This window comes from Chinchilla lanigera, unplaced genomic scaffold (genome assembly GCF_000276665.1).
Source record: "Chinchilla lanigera isolate Chin_1 unplaced genomic scaffold, ChiLan1.0 scaffold00042, whole genome shotgun sequence".
In the NCBI taxonomy this organism is placed as follows: Eukaryota; Metazoa; Chordata; class Mammalia; order Rodentia; family Chinchillidae; genus Chinchilla; species Chinchilla lanigera.
Genome location: NW_004955443.1, coordinates 1,064,894 through 1,082,571, shown reverse-complemented (window position 1 = coordinate 1,082,571; position 17,678 = coordinate 1,064,894). Strand labels below are relative to the sequence as shown.

Below are 17,678 nucleotides of genomic sequence, written 5' to 3'. Positions count from 1 at the left end.
ACATCTTCACTGGCCTCCTTACTGCAGTGCGGTAATGCCCCGCAAGCCATGTGATAAGTTGCTTGGTGGATCTCTGTCCATTTTTATTTTTCTTCTCACAACAGGGAGATTTGCTCTTTCACAGATTCCTGATTACATGCCTTCTTTTCTCCACTGATTTCCATTACCTTATTTGAGATTTTTGCTTCATTTCTTTTGTACAATTACAGACTGTATACTCTCCATTGCTTTTAGATTAGTTTCTTATGGCATAGGTCTGACCACAATCTCCTATTGAAAAACCTTCAAGTGGAGGCCTCATTCTCACTTTACTTCTCTACTATGTTCTAGTCACATAAAAGATTTTAAAATTCCTAGATCTACTGAAGAGAGAAGACTATAGCTTGATCTGAAGGGACAGCGAGAGTTCCATCTTTTCTTTCTTCTCTATTTAAAAAGTACACTGCTGTGGTTTGGATCTATAACTTCCCTCAGAAAGTTAGTGTTCAGAGGTGGAGTTTGTTTTTTTTTTTCAGTCTCATCAAATTTAAATACAAATATTCGTTTTATTTACTTATTTTTATTAGCACATATTTGCAGTACATAATGACTACATCTATTGTGGGGTGTTGGTTCACATCCAGAACACCTCTGAATTCGCTTTTTGTCCCCTACCCCTCCCAGGCCTTTCTACTCCTCCCAACTCTTGGTTTCCTTCCCATTTGAAAAAGTTCTATGTCCATGTTTTTCCTTCAATTATTTTCTTCCATCCATTTTCCCTCCTCTCCTTCCTTCCTTCCTCTGTTTCTTGTTTCCATCCCCATTTGAAAAACATTTCCCTACTTCTTATTACCTGTGTTTTATTTTGCTTTTCGTTTATATTTTGGTTTCTCACATAGGAGAAACCGTGTGATATTTAAGGTTGCTTGTCTGATTTATTTCACTGAATATTAAGGTCTCAAGGTGCATCCATTTACGTGTGAATAACTCGTTTATTATTCTTTATAGCAGAGTAGTGCTTCGATGTGTACAAATGAAGCATTTTCTTTGTCCATTCACCTATGGACATATAGGCTGTTTCCAAGATGTCATTATCATAAATTTTACTGCTATAAACATGAGAATGTGTGTATCACCATAATATGATGACTTTTACACTTTAGGGAAAATATCTAGAAGGGAAGTAGCAGGGTCAAATAGAATTTCTATTTTTAGTTCTTTGAGGAATTCCCATACTCACTTCTGTAGTAGCTGTGTAGTTTATGTTCCCTATAACAATGTAGAAGGGTTCCACTTCTTCCACAACCTCACCAGTATTTGTTATTCTTTGATTCTTTGATGATAGCCATTCCTTCTGGAGTAAGACTGGATCTCAGTGTTGTTTTAATCTGCATTTCTCTAATGGCCAGAAATGTTGAGCATTCTTTTCATGTTTTTATTGGCCATCTGTACTTCCTCTAAGAAGTTTCTATTCATTTCAATAAGCCATTTTTATTGGTTCTTTTATTTTTCAGGCTTAGTAGTTTTTAGTTCTTTATGTATTCTCAGTATGTATGAACAGTCCTTTTAGTTCTACCTTTAAAATACTTCTAAAACCTGATCACTGTCTTCACAGTTACCATTCTGACATAGTCCCAAACCATCTCTCTCCTGGACTGTTAAAATCACTTCTTTTTTTGTTTTGTTTTGTTTTTTTTCCAGTACTGGGAATCAAACTCACAACCGTGTGCTTGCTAGGCAGGCGCTGTGCCGCTGAGCTTAATCCCTAGCTCCTAAAATCACTTCTTGACTGGTCTCCCAGCATCAACCATTGTGCCCCATAGTTGATTCCCAGCAAGAACAACAAAAAAGCTACATGGATCCTGTGAAAACATAGGTCAGACTGTATCAGTCCTCCATTCAAAACCTACTAGGCCTTTCCAATGTACCCAAGGTAATATCCGAAGTCCTAACAGAGAACCGTAATGCTTTCCAAGATTTTACATCTCTGATGTCACCTATCACTGCTTACCATAGAACCATGTCATTGCCCCAATTGCAGTGCCCCAGACACTGTTAAGCTTTCAATATTTCAGGGAAAACCCTGCCTTGGGGCCTTTGCACGAACTGTACTTTTTGTCCAAAGCACTCCTTCCCCAGACACTCTTATGGCTTGCTCACTCCCCTTCTTCAGATTTTTGCTCAAACATCATGTTCTTGGTAAAACCTTCCAAAACTCATAAGCCATCACTTTCACCAACTCTGCTCCTCTCTGCCTCCTTCCCTGCTTTCCGCTCCATATCAGCTGTTGCTGTCTAACACATTGAATATTTTATACCTATCCCACGAGGGCAGAAGCATTGTTTTCTTTGTTGGCTCCTGCATTCTCTGGACTTCAAATGGTGGCTGCCATGTACTTAGTGCACACGTTTTTATATGAATAAGTGGATAAGTTGGGAATTCATGGGGTTCTAGGTACACAAAAATTGAAATTAAAAACAACTCACTTTATTCCAACTTTTCCCAGTGGTTGTAGAATTGATTGTACTGCTTAAGTGTCTCAGTCTTCCTGTCTTTTCAAATACAGCACTAAGGACTCTCTCTCAGTTACAAGATTCCAGACAAGGGCTGATTACCTAAAACTGCCCTAAATTTCTGTTCATCCCAGCTGGCCACTTGCCTCTGATTTTTTTTTTTAAATCTACCTCCATTTAGACATAGATATTCTTTCCCTCTACCCCCGAAGCATGTTAGTAGGTGCTGATGGGCATAACGGATTTACTACAGGTTGGATGATATGCAGCACAGTGTTCTGCATTTTCATGCGTTGGCCATCACAGAGTGATAACATTTGTGCGGCCCCCTGAGATAAACGGCTTGATATGCGGCTTGGTACAAAGTGTCATTGTACTGTTTGTATAACAGAATTATAATACATTTGCAGAAAACATAAAACTTCAGATTTTTATGAGTCTTTATAAAAACACTTTAAAATTTTTTTTTTGTTTGTTTGTTTTTTGTTTTGTTTTTTTGGTTTTTCTCCGGTACCGGGAACCGAACTCACGACCTTGCGCTTGCCAGGCAAGCGCCTTTGCCGCTGAGCTAAATCCCCAGCCCCAAAATTATTATTGAAGACCTTAAAAAATTAATGAGAACATTTTGCTTTCTCTGGTAAATATTTTTTTTCCATTTTTTTTACTGAGATGTAATTAATGTACCATAACATTTAACCAACTAATGTATACGCCCCCTCTGAGTGGTTCAATTTCAATAAATTTTCATCATGTCAAATAGAAACTTTATGCAGATTAGCAGTCATTTCCCATTGCCCTCTCCCCCAGGCTCTGATAACCACTACTCTACTTTCTATCTATGTGGATGTATCTATTATTATAGCATTTCATAAAGAAAGAATTAAACCATAGGAGGACTTTTATGTCAGACTTCTCTCTTTGAGCATTGTGAGATTTATGTGAAATGCCTGTATGCAATTTTGAATAAATGCTTAATAATGATTTCTTAAAATTTTTTTCTAGTAAAAATTGTATTTACTTAGAAGCATTCAGAATATCAACAAAATAGCTACAACAATTTTTTTGCAATTACAGAGCAGTATTCACTTAACAGAACAACAATTATCTCGTATAAGCTGCATCAGAGACAACTGAAGATGAAAAACTACCATCCTCATATATAACTAATTTGCGCTATGCATCAAGAAGAGCCTGCTTTTAATTTCTAGGCTGATTTACAACCCCTGCACTGTGCCAGCAAGATTGGTATAAAAATACCACCAGGACATTGCTATCCAAAGACACATTCAGTAGTGCATTTACTATACAAAAAAATACATTGTATGGTTTAAAAATTAATCTTACATTTCAATTTTTTTCTTTAAAAGGAGTCGTGTATAGACAAAAAAAACTGTGCTAGAACCACCTTATTCATCATCTTCTTTATCTTCATCCTCTTCTTCTTCCTCACTTCTTCCTCTTCCTTCTTTTTTTTTTTTTTTTCAGCCTTGATTTCCTTCAGTTCCTTGGTTTTCCTTTGGTTCCGCAGGCAGTGATGTCCTTTTTCATACTTTTCCTTCAGCTTGGCAGTCTTCTTCTCAAGGGTGCTTGTCATCTGCTCAGTGTCATCCACGTCTCTCCGGGTTTCTTGCGCCATCACCAAAGGAAAGACAGGATGCCCTCCTTTGACTTCTGGGTGATACTCAGAAGACAAGAAGACCAAAGGAGGCATTTTGGGCACACTGGGATCTTTGAACTTCTTTTTTGTCTCTTAATTAGGTGGGACATAGGTTTCCATCTCTCTTTCATAACGGGGCTTGTCGTCCTTTGCTGTGTCTTCAAATTGTCCTTTCTCTTTAGCAGACATGGTCTTCCACCTGAGCATGTCTTAGAAAACTCTGAGAAGATAAGGGAAGCATCCGGGTGCTGCTTCTTGTGTTTCTCTCAACAAGTTTGCACAAAGAATGTGCATAATGACATTTTGTCTCTCGGCTTCTTAGGATCTCCTTTGCCCATGTTTAGTTGTTTTTCTCAGTGAGTCTCAGAGTTGCCCAGTGCCCGTCTGGTTCTCACTGGCCCTGGCGCTGTCTCTTTGGAGCTGAATGTACTGCAATCTCTTCAAATTCTTGATATAGTACTTACCATGGGTAAGAAACTGTTCACTCAACTGACAGAGACATGTAAATCATTATTACAACCTTACCACACTCCCCAACAGCTGACATTATTCTTAAAGACTCTAATAGTTTTTTTTATTGGTTCAATCTCATCAATTTAACATTTCTGCAGGTCAAAACCGGTTCAATTTGGGTAGCTGCATATGGTTCCAAACTAATAATTCACTGAGTAATAGTGAAATTCCTTGTAATAATGTGAATGGATTTTGAATCCAGTTCAGCTTTTTTCATGTCAAGCCCTACCTAAATTATAGAACATATGTGCTAAGGAGCAGGCGCTACAGCTGGTTTGGATTCCACTGAAAGGCCATGCCAGCTGTCAAGGGAGAGAGGTATCCAGGATATATGAAAGCAGAGGACTGGGGTGAGTCTTGGAACTGGCCCAGCGTTCTCACCTGTCCTGCCAAACATTCCCCAGGACTACCACTGCTGTGCTGTATGGGAACCTGCAACGTAGGCTCTCCTTCGTTAGCTGCTCAGTGGGGCATTTGCCCTTGATGGGCCCCAGAGACTCCAGGTCCCATGCAGCTGTCACAAGAGCTATAAGACTGGCCTCTGACCTGTGAAGAATACAGTACATAGAAGAGGAATCAGTTTAAAAGTGGACATAAGACATCACTTTCCGGAAATGACTTCGCAATACCAGTCCAAGAGTTTTTTCCATTAATCTTCCTCTGTAGCTCAAGGTTGCGTTCTCTTCTGTAGAGGCATCCCTTTTTCTATCCTAGTTGAACTATCTGCCTTCCTCTCACCTTCCAGAGTCTTCTTTCTCTGGCCAGTATGGAAATACATATCACTCAGTAAGACGCATACTTCTTTGTTCTACCTACACTTGGTCAAACCAAAGCTCTGGGACTTATCTTTGCTTAGGCAAGAGACTGATGGATTATCTTTCCTAAGATAAAAGGGCCAATGTTCCATATAAGGAAATCTGTTATTGTCCTATTGACAGTGTTTTTCTTCACATTACTAACAAGATTAAGAAAAAATTGACAGGCTTATCTGAAACTTTGGAGCGGGCTGGGAGCTCTGCCAATGTGGAACTTCCCTTCTTGATATTCTGTGTAATCATTGCCTTTCAAGGATTTTCACAAGGTTAAAATCTAAACTGGTTGCTATCAAAGAAAGGGACTCAGGTGATAGAGAAAGAAATATAATTTCTTATTTTTTAAATTGACACTCATAAAATTACAATCTGTTACAACTAGTAATAATGTATATATTCTGGTTGTTTCCGAAAATATAGAATTTCTGCACTCACCAAGACAGCTGCAGGCACAGCATGGTTTTACCTTCTCCCCGCAAAATTCACCTGTTGCTCACTTTTCTATTCATTAAAAGCTGTGCTCAGTACCACACAGTGGAACCCTAGGGCCAAGGTGGTGTGTTCTCTGGCCAGTGCTTTCATCTCCTTTTGTTTTGTTTTGTTTTTTGGGGGGGGGTATTACTGGGAATTGAACTCACAACTTCACGCTTGCCAGGCAGGCGCTGTGCCGCTGAGCTATATCCCTGGTCCTTCATCTCCTCTTGATGCTGAGCAATGGCTCATGGCCAGACAAACATAAAAGTCAATATTATGATACCAGACAGTTGCAAAAATAAAATTTTATTGAAGGACAATCTATACGGAGACAGGAAGAGACCTAAAATCTGTCTCCTGGATTGTTTGGAGCAGAGGAAATATAGCAGCCAGAGGTCAGGGAAAAGAAAGTGTTGGTTGGTTATAACTGGCTCACATCAGCACGCTGGTCCAGGGGAAAGTGCAGGTAGATAATTCCGGTCTCTCCACAAGACCTTACTTTCCTTTCTCAGGTTCCACTCTCTGGGAGGTTTTCTGCCAGGCTTTCATAGTCACTTTGGGTTAAGATCTATTGTTCTGCACCCACATCCTGCAAAACATCCTGAACAGTTTCTAAGAAGAGGGATGTTGCCATTTTAAGGCTTGGTTTCATTATCTTGCCCTCTTAGTCAGGTTGCTCTAGCTCTTTGTGCTTTGTATTTCTCAGCTTTAAAAGAATATCTCATACAGCTGAGTAGGAGATTAAATAGATGTAAACTGCTTAGGACCCTGCCTACCGTAGAAATGTTCGCCAGCACTCAGCAAATACCACGAAAAATAAAAAAGAGGAAGAATACTATGATCATGTTAAAATCAGGCCTCACCTACAAGTAACTAATTTAATTGCCAGAGGCATTGATCTCTCTTTTTTGTTTCTTTCCAAAAATTAGTCAGAAAACTGATCATGGGAAATGTCCTAATTTGTGCTTGAGTCACACCCTGCTAGTAAGTATGGGGAAGCTGGACATGGTGGCACATGTCTGTAATCTCAGCACTTGGTAGCTGAGGGCAGGAGGACCATTGCAATCTCCATGCCAGCCTGTGCTACCTAGTGAGCTTAAAACCAGCTTGAAGGATATGGTGATACCCTATTTAAAAAAAAATACAAAGTAGTGGTTGATTATAATCATGAAGAAAATCAGCTTTTACATATAGCCACTGATACATATAAAATATTCTGAAGCAAACAAAAAGGTCCATGTTATATGTTACTTTACATGTCATATATTAAAACAATGGGCTAAAAGAATAAAAATATGTCACTTTCATCTTTAACTAGATAAGAAGTATCATTGGTGATAGGAAAAACTGCATTTATGACTTTATAAATATATTTTATAATAATTCTAATAATTTCTAATAATTCTTAAACTGTTCTGCCATACTACTACTTGAGTATGTTTAAGAGAGGAGAAAATATAAGGCAGTAAGTCCATGACTGTTGCTTTTAAAGTGCCCATCGCATGTTCTATACAGTGATAAGTGCTTCATCTTTCTGTTTTAATAACACTAAGGTACATATTATTGTGTCCATCTTAGCTATGAAGCATAGCGATCATACATCTAAAACTTTACAGAGCTTGAGTCACACCCTGCTAATAAGTAGATCAAACCCAGGCACTTATTTCCCATTAGTAATTAGTTATGAAGCTATTAGTATTAAGGATTCAAATAATTTTCCAGCTGAAAAAGATGAAATTTTCTTACATCTATATCATATACTTTGAAAATAATTTTAAAGAAGTTTATAAGTATATAAAAACTGGATACATTTCTGAACAAATATTTCAATATGTACGCTAATTTGTTTCATTTATATGAATAATTTATCTGTTGAAAAGAAGTTTGTGTCATTATGTTTCTTTTTCATAATCTTTTTGGTTTACATCTTATAGTAAGCAACAACTTTGAAGATGATACACAGTATAATAACTACTATTATTTTGATTATGAAAACTTGTATTTTTTATAAAATAAAAAGAATAGGAAAGTGAACATGTCTTAACTTTAGAAATGATTATTTGAATTCATAGAGTTAAGTAGCTGATGTATCAAATTAAGAATTCTGTGGGTTTGTTTTACAAAATATATATAACTCAGGAGAAAAGCTGGAATTAGAAGATCATTTGGAAAAAGCAAACCCATTTTTGAAGTGATCATTTCCAATGACCATTATGGCATTTCTAAGTTTAAATTTTGAATTTTTGATTAAATGTATTTAAATTCATGTGATACAGACACAGAAAGCTAATTTTGTTTCATACATCTACTCCTTGCCCTCTGGATGAATAATTTTGATGTGTATTTTGTTACATATTTTCTATATTAAATATGCAAACATAAATAGAACATAATAATTTATATTACATACTGTTTCATATTAGTCAACTACTGCATTTAAAAAATTAAAAATATCTGTATATGTGCATTTTCCTCTAAAACAGTTTAAGTATTAGCCAGTGACTCTCACCCCTTGATGTAGATTAGAATCATGAGGTGATTTACAAAAAAAAACCAGAAATTGCCAGAGCCCTGCCTCAGAGATTCGAGTTTTATTGGTAGGGCTTTACCTGCCATGTAGCTAGGTAGAACCACCGATTGAAGCAACCCAAACAGGCTGCAAATGCCAGCCAGCCACAGGTCTAGATTGTCCTGGTATGGGTCCTCCCAGAATGGCCCTGCAGCAGAGTTACAACTGTGCTGATTCAGGAAACCCAGGGATTCCCATCAAAAGTTTAAGTGTCTTCAAAAGACTGACTAGGAGACATAAATTTGTTTCATCTTGTATTATGTTACAAGCAGTCACACGCCTGTATAAAAAGTGGTACTAGAGCCGGGGGTTTCAGAAGCTCTGTAAGTGACAGTATTAAGGCTAGGGTTATTCCCGAGTTGACTAAGCTCTAAGAATTTGTCCTTACCTGTAACCAGGCATCACAGGAAACCACACCCAACCTTGTTCCTTCTCATCTGGCAGAGGCAGCTTCTCAGAGCGTGCAAAAACTTGTTTGGCCTCTCTTGGGCTGACAAGACTTTTCAAGCCTCTTAACCAGCTCTTTGTGTGTCCTTGTGACAGCTTCACTAATACAGCAATTAATATTTGCATGATCGTTTCGTTTTCTTCACTCTGGCTTTACATTTGAGAGAACGGAGAGTAGGGACACGAAATAGGATAGTTGTGGAGCTTCTTCCCCGCTTCCCACATTTGCTTCCGTGGATACAATGGCATCGAGTGATTATAAGGTTTTGTTCTGAATTGTCCTGAAAGTTGTCTTCTTTAAATGGTCTTTCTCTTTCTTAAAACTTTCCCTGGTCAGAAGTTTGTAGAGATCAGATAGGTTGCTGAAATTTATTTCGACAATAATTTTTTTAAAAAATGTGAGTTTTAAGCAAACAGACCTTAGCAGGTGTATGACAAAGTCACATCGTCCTGAGTTAAAGGAGCAGTAGGGCAAGGAGTGAGGGGAAAGAAATCATAACTGTGTTCTTTTTCTGAGTTTCTTTTCTAGCTATACGACTAAAACATTACGTTTTTAGATTTGATCTTTTTACCTTCCAAACAATCATCGTCCAGCGTTTTAAGTCTAGGAAAAATGAGTGAATTGCTCCACACAATTGTAGAAAAACAAGAACAGCGAAACTCTCAACCGCAGGCAAGCTGTATTGCACAGGGAAAGCAAGAGGTGGGACCTCGAATCACCGGGCAGCCGCTCCCGCTGGGCGGCGGACCTGGATGTGGTCCTCCGCTGGAGCAGGGAGGCTCCGCCCCTGACGTCACGGGAGGCGGGGCGCCGCGAAGCCCAGGCTGCCCGCGACCCAGGCGAGGCGGGCCGGGGGGAAATAGGTCAGAGGCTCGGGCGCCAGCTGTGGCGCTGAGTTTCGAAGCCGTCTGGGAACTGCTTATTTTATTTTATGTTTTTGTGTGCTTTTTGCTTTTGTTTTCTTTTCATCTCAAAGACAGATGGCTGGCTTGGAGGCATAACTCGCCTCCACCATCATCTTTGGATTTGTTTTTGGTTGTTTTCTTGCACCTTGGGACTCGGGATCGTCATGGTGTGATGTGTTCGTGGGGAGGAACTGGTAAGAACAAACCGGCGAGCCTTTCTCACTTCACTACTAGCGCTCCCTCTCTTTCTCTCTCTCTCTCTCTCTCTCACTCTCTCTCTCTCTCTCTGCCCCTCCTCCCCTCCCCTCTCCTTCACTCCCTCGCTCCCTCCCTCCTCCCCTCCCCATCCAATCCTTTTTAGATTTGATGACATGACTCAAAACTAGAGTTCTGGGCTGCTGCTGCACTTTAAAATGGAGAACTGATTACACCATTTTCAGTTATTTAATTTCTACAAGGAAATTGTTTTATCTACTCTGAAAGCTGGTTTTTAAATCATGCACACGGTCGCACGCGCACAGGCATCCACCTCTGTCATTTCGTTGTGAAATCCAGTAGTTTAAAGCAGTTTTGTCTGTCTGCCCCTACAAAGATGATGAAGTGGAAAAGTGTTGGCAATTTAGCCCAGCAAATGCACCACGAGTTCATGCCTCAGGAAGAAAAAAGCGTTTGTACTGGAAGGTGCTCAGAAATAGTTTTGAAAGGAGCACCACCAAACCAAACCAAACAATCCGCATTCTTCCCAGTGAACACTAACTTTGAGAAACTTAGTTGCTAAACTTAGTTCCTTTTAGATTAAGAAACATGGAGTTGTATTTTACCACGTGCAACAGGGAAAATATATGCACTTTGAGGAGTAAGTTCCTCCTTCTAGAGTCTTATGGGTGATTTGGGACAATGCTTTTAGAAACAACATTTAAACTATTCTAATTCATCAGGACATGCCAGCACAGGTATTTAGAATGGCATCTCAAGACCAAGGCTTCTTCCTTCTTTTTAAGAAAGGTCATTACAAAGAGGAAGCAATGCCATATGCTCCCAGCAAACCTCTGACTGAGCAAACTTGAAAGATGCACCAAAAGGTTAGGGGCTCCTTATCCACCATGATACTGTATCCACGTTTAAATCCGGCTAGGGCACATTTCCGTGAAAAGTACCATCATAGTAAGCGTTTTTTCAGGTGTGTTTCTTATTCTCATTGAAAGCATATTTCACTTGCAATAGTTTCTTTTCTTTTATCAAAATGAGCTCTGTCTGTAGTGAAAAATAAATTAGCAACATTCAACCAATTTTACGGTGTTTAAAAACAACAGTATAACTGTTAAAATTTGTGAAAGTGTATGAAAAAATGGAGAATTTAAGCAGTCTAAAACAGGATGTGGGGGAATGTCTGGCCTTGGTATAAGAAAAATGAATACTTTCCTACTTAGGAAAAAAATCGAATAGGATATTACTTATTTTGATATTGTTAGTAAAATGCTCAGGATTTTATTATAAATAATTGAACAGAAATGGCTCATTTGTTAGACAAATCTCCATTTTAGAATCAATTTTAAAAGTTAAAATCCACATAATCAAGCATTCCATGTTTTTATTGTTTGAGTTGGTCAAATCTTTTTTTAACGAAGAAATTTTTTAAGAATATACTTGTAAGACTGAGTCACGAAAGATGGAGAAAGACCAAATCCAATAAAACATGTCTTCATTTTCAGAAAGAAAATAAGAAAATACTTGTAGTCCTGCCAGGCATGGTGGCACATGCCTGTAATCCCAGTATTCAGGAGGCTGAAGCAGGAAGATTGCTGTGAGTTCAAGGCCAGCCTGGGCTACACAGTGAGTTCACGGCCAACCTGAACTACACACAAGAGACCCTGCCTCAAAACCAAAAAAAAAAAAACCAAACAAACAAACAAACCAAAAAATACAGCAAGCAAAACCATTTGGGAACTCTCAAAGCAAAACTAATTAATGAAGATAAATTTAACAGATTGTCAGTATTTAAGAAAAATAGAATTTATTAGCATGAGGAATCATATATTTGCTAGATGCTATCAGCATATCTAGTTAGTAGTTATAGTAGATGAACAACTTTCAGATAATTAGTTCATGTTTTAAAAATATCAGCCATAGAAGTACTAGTGATACTAATTTTGTAGAAAAATTGTGCCTTAATGGAATCTACATTCAAGGAGTTCAGTGACAGGTATATTAATACAACTATATAGGCCAAAATATTATAATGTGTAGTATTGCACCAGTAACCTAGGTCTAGAGATGTATCCTAAGGAAATTATGTAATTTCCTTCTAAAGACTTACAAATATATTCATTGTAGTGTTACCTATAATAGGAAGAAATTGCAAACTGTCCAGTAACAAAAATATCTAAATTAATGTTTTACCTGTCTATAAATACAAACAAATTCCACATAGTTTTGAAAAAATTGTTATTAGGAAACATGTCTGCAATTATTGAGTGAAAAAAGCAAGATTTAATACTATGTTATGTTGAATGTGTAAAATATAATTTTGAAATAAATATGAATCATTTATTCAGTATCTACTAAGCCTTATGTATCAAGCATTGTTCTAAATTAAAACACGGAACATTGAACAAGATCTTTTCTGTTTGCACCTAAATTCTTTCTGCATCAGTGAGTATACACATTAATATAGCATGTAACAAAATATACATACACATATATACACATATTTCTGGGTGGTACAATTATAGATTTGATTTTCTTTTTAAAAAATTTCCTGATATTTACAAGTCTTCTTTAGCAGTTGTTACTTTTATGGTCAGAAAAATGCCATTTTCAAAAATATCACCAAGAATGGGTTGCGGCTGTGTAGCCCAGTGGTAGAGTGCTTACCTAGCATGCAGGAAGTCCTGGGTTTAATCCCCAGCACTAGAAAAAAAAAATCCAAGAAATACCATTAAGCGAAATAAAAAGACAAATGCTAGGCTCTATATTTTTATATTCTACTATGCCTTTTTCAAAAGATAGCACTAAAAGCAGTGATATAATATTACTATGTTGGAATGTTTTATATCTCCCTGCCCCAACTTCTAAGTTCATTTATTGATTTCTCATCACCAATGTAATGGTATTGAAAGGTTGGGACTTTGGATGGTGATGAAGTCACATGGGCGAGGTATTAGTGCCTTTATTTAAGAGGCACAGAGGGATGCCTTACTCCTTCCACCATCGAGAGAGTATAGTCGAAAAGTTCCAAGAGCATACCAAAAACCAAGCCCTCATCAGACAACACCTTTGGTGGCATTTTGGGTCTTCCGTCTTATTTGATTTAAGGATTTTTGAATAAGGAAGATGATTGCAACAGCACATGTTAGTAAAAGAAACAATTCAACTCTATATGTAGAATCAAACTGTAAGGAATGAGTTTGTTTGTTTTTTTTTTTTTTAAGCCAACTAGTTTGTAGTATAATTTGTTTAGCAATCCAAATGGACTAAGAGACTTATAAACACCCCTACAAAAATGTTTCTCAATGATAAATAGATATAATTGTGTAATTCACAAGTGAAAATAAAGTGGATTGCCCAAGGTTGGGAGTATATATGCTAACTCTCCCTATCATCAAAGCATTTCAGCATAGCACTGAGTTACCATATTACACATATTATGTCAACAAACATGGAAAGAAATCAAAATGTGTGAAGATATTGGGAAGACTATTCAATGATGGAAAAATATTTCTGATATTAGAATGAAGAAAACAAACCAAGTTACAACATGATATCCTAGTTTTGAAAAAAACTGACCTAAGCACAAAACCAGTTTATTAATGAAGAACAAGCCAAAATTTAATAGTATTTATGTGTAGGTAGAAGATTGTAGATATCTATTTTTTCTCATGATATTAATCCATTTTTAAACATGTTCAGTGAATTTACATTAGTTGTCAAGGAAAAAATTGCTTTCCTAACAGAACAACTTGTCCTACCTAGAACAAAGAGCCCAGAGACTGTATTAGCTCTCCCTTCTCTCGCAAGGGGCCGCACTCACTTGTGATTTATAATTTCCCGTGCAGTATTATAGTCTCTGAGGTGTTTCCTGGTGAGAACATTAGGATTAGTAAGGAAACCATGAGGCAGAATTTAATCCTACTTGCATTCTCCTGTCTGTTCCTAGTTCTCTGAACTAAGTCACGTTGGACTGACTTATACTATACTTCCTCTTCAGTTCCTGTTGATCACATCCACTAGGATCTGATGCTGATAGATCTTAACTAAATGCTAAATAAATTTACTTATTTGAGTGAAGGAGTTTTGAATAAGGAAGATGACTGGAACTGCATTCATTAGCAAAAAAACGAAATTCAACACTATAATGTAGGATAAGTTAAAAATTTTTCTTCTTGATGTGAAGTGGAAATACATTGTGAACTGTCCCTAACATTGTGAAACTCTTCAATTTACAGTATTCATAATTACTTATGACTTCACAACTTTCTAATTTGCTTTATTTTTTTTTTTTTTTTTTTCTCCGGTACCGGGAACCGAACTCACGACGTTGCGCTTGCCAGGCAGGCGCTTTTTTGCCGCTGAGCTAAATCCCCAGCCCCTCTAATTTGCTTTAAATAGACTACAAAATATGTAAGATGTAGTTAAAATATTCAGTAAAATATCCTTTCTTCTTTACTTAAAACTTTTTTTCTAGACATTGTTTTTGATCACACATATTCCACTTACCCTGTGATATCTCCCAGTTGAGAAATCAGCATTTTTACATTGTCCAGATAGAGAAACGCCTGAAGATGAGGCATTGCACTTTTAAGATCCCTAAACCAAGAACTGAAAGTGAAATGGTTTCAGTGGGGTAAAGGAACTTTGAAAGTAATTCTTACTTGGAATCCCAGCCTGGCTTTCTTCTCCCAAGTTGCCATGTTTCATGTGAGGGAGTATGGTGGTCCCAATTCCAAGCCTGTCACATATTATTTTAATTATTAGGGGAAAAATGTCACTTTCCTAATAAAACAATTTGTCCTGGAATAAAGAGCCCATAGATGGTATTATCTGCCTTTCCCCTTTCACAGAGTTCCTATAGTCTCCTCATTTCCTTTCTTTCTTTCTTTCTCATTCATTTTTCTTGGCTATACAGATGGATGGGTTTCATTTTTGCAGACTGGCACCTGCACATAACATACGTTAATCATTTTATATCCCTGTCATCACCCTCCTTCCCTTCCCCTCCCTTCTAGTTTGACATTTGGGGGGGAGGGACTCAATGTGTATACTTTATTTACTTGCTCTTTTTTTTTTTGTCTTTTTGAGACAGGGTCTCGCTATGCAGTTCAGGCCAGACTTGAGCTCACTTTGTGGCCCAGGCTGGTCTCGAACTCTTGACTATCCTCCTACCTCAGCCTTCCGAGTGCTGGGATTACAGGCGTGTGCCACCATGCCTAGCGTGTATAATATATTTGATCCATATCCTTCTCCTCTATTGCTGTCCTCATATCTCTCCCCTTTCCTCTTATTTCCTTCCACTTGTCTTTATTATATATAATTTTATGTCAAGTGTCATTGTTTCTGAATTGCATTTGTTGATGAGAACATTTGGATTAGAAGGGAAATCCTAGGACTTCATTTGGGACATGGTCCGAGGAAAAAGGTCGATGAGAGGAATATGTGGATGTGATATATAGTTTTAGGGATGTAGTATTTTCAGAGGAAGGGGACAGGATTGGAGCCTGGATGAAAGGTGTAGGGGCATGTGAGGAATGTGAGAATGAGTTGAGTTATGGTCTTGCTCTTGCTGGCCTGTGGTTCTGCCATTGTCACTGGAGTATACTCAGAGATACTTTTGGATGTCTCATGTGACTCCCATCCCTTGTTAGGTTATTGGTAAACTATGCTCCAAAGCACATTACTCAGTTTTTCCAGGTGAGTCTCCCTCCCTCCGCCCATTCCAATGTGTCTTTCGCACTGTTTTCAAGGAAATCCTTTGAGTATCCACCTCGTATCACTCTTCTTAAACATCTTCAATGATTCTGTACTCTTTCAGATTAAATATAGATTCTTCATTTTAACAATTAAGGACTTCAATGTGGTCCTCCAGTAGATTCCATTTTACAGTAATTTCATACATACAGTAATGCCGTATATCTTAAAGCAAACACATACTTCACAATTTTAGTCTTCATGTAGCTGATTTGCATTTGTAGCTCAGGTTAATAATATATGAGAGAACTTTAGAAAACATTTATTAATCTATTAATGTAATCTTTTAGTTTAGTAGTACAATCTTTCACTGACTAAATCTTTTTGTTTAGCACCAAATCGCTTCGCTTCCCTATTTATTATTCCTTTTTTTCATGTCATTCCTTAAGCATGTTATTTTTGCTTTTAAAATTTTTCTATTGGGGGCTGGGGATTTAGCTCAGCAGCACAGCACCTGCCTGGCAAGCACAGGGTCGTGAGTTTGATCCCCAGTACCTGAAAAAAACCAAAAAAAATAAAATAAAATTTTTCTATGGTTATTTATTGTATATATGGAAAGTAGTTTCACTGATTATTTAAACTATAATACACATATGGATAAAAATAATTAGCTGCATAAATAATGGTGAATGATGAGAAATTCATGGAGAAACTACATTTATAAATTGAACATAAGACTTTATAGAGTAGATTTGAATTTCGTAGGTTAATGGTTTTCAATGTATGGTCCCCTGACTAGCAAAATCAGTATCACTTGAGCTTGTTAGAAGTGCAGATTCTCAGGCCCTACTGCAGACCTATTGAATCAGAAACTGGGCAGATTGTGTGCTTGGCTGGGAGCGGGGAGCCTGTGTTTTAACAAGCTTTCCCATGGATTCTGATCTGTTGTGAATTTGAGGACAAGGGGTTAAGATAGGGCCCTTAGGTGATCAGGCCAGCATATTCACTGCGCTTTGACTGAGATGCCTAGACTACTTTAAAATAACCCAGAAAGACAATTCCATTGAATTTCCTGTATTGCTTCTAATACTTCTGTGTTATCGTGGAGCGGGATGCAAAAGCCATTAATTTAAGACACAAAATCTATGAGGCAATCAAAAACACAATGCTCAATACATAAAGATTGGTTTTGGCTAGCTTTAAATTGTTTGATTCCTGGCAAATGATTCCCTTTAAAAATATAGTTGAACTAAACATTCTTGTGTTTCATAAAATACAAAAGAGGACTGTTTTCCCCCTTATCCTTTGATCTTAGATGTAGGTATTTTTGGAGAGTGATTAAAAGAAGTACTTCTATTAAGATTACAAGATTAAAAGAGGTGCTTGTACTTAAGATTCCCAGAGAGTTTATAGAAAACTAAGTTTTCTTAGAGATGGAGAATGATATAGATTCCTGTCAAAGTCATGATTAGTTAATTCGCTATAAAATTAGATTTTAGCATAAAACTACATATTTTATAGTGCATCTGTATATATTATGTATTGTACATGATGTATTACATTTTGGATTTAATCAAGTCAGATTAAGTACCTAATGTGTACTTAACGTGTTTGCTTGTTCTCTTTATCTTACCAGGTACATGTGATACTGAGTATGGTCATTTGAGGCCATTATAGTTTCATTATGTTATGAAACTATTAGGAATCAGCAGAAAAAATCTTGAAATCAATTACTAATTAGGAATTAAAAATCTTCTGACCTGCAAGTTTTTCCCGCACTGACTTTAATTTTCTAAAGAGCAAGAAAAGTGATATTAAAGGCTTCTTCATGAAACTTTGAGATTATTTTGGTATTAGAATTGTGTATTCCCTATGTAAATATAAGAATATTTTACTACAACAAT

The 17,678-nt window shown here is 37.3% G+C and overlaps 1 protein-coding gene across 2 annotated transcripts in view; it reads left to right on the top strand.

Annotated features, from left to right (window-relative positions):
• Window positions 1–9,774: 9,774 nt before the first annotated feature.
• Atp10d (ATPase, class V, type 10D) overlaps window positions 9,775–17,678 on the top strand; it is a 99,831-nt gene continuing 91,927 nt past the window's right edge. For both annotated transcript variants that reach the window (XM_013518093.1, XM_005391891.2), the window contains exon 1: window positions 9,775–10,064. The gene's annotated coding sequence lies outside the window, so the exon portion shown is untranslated. The remainder of the gene's footprint in view (window positions 10,065–17,678) is intronic.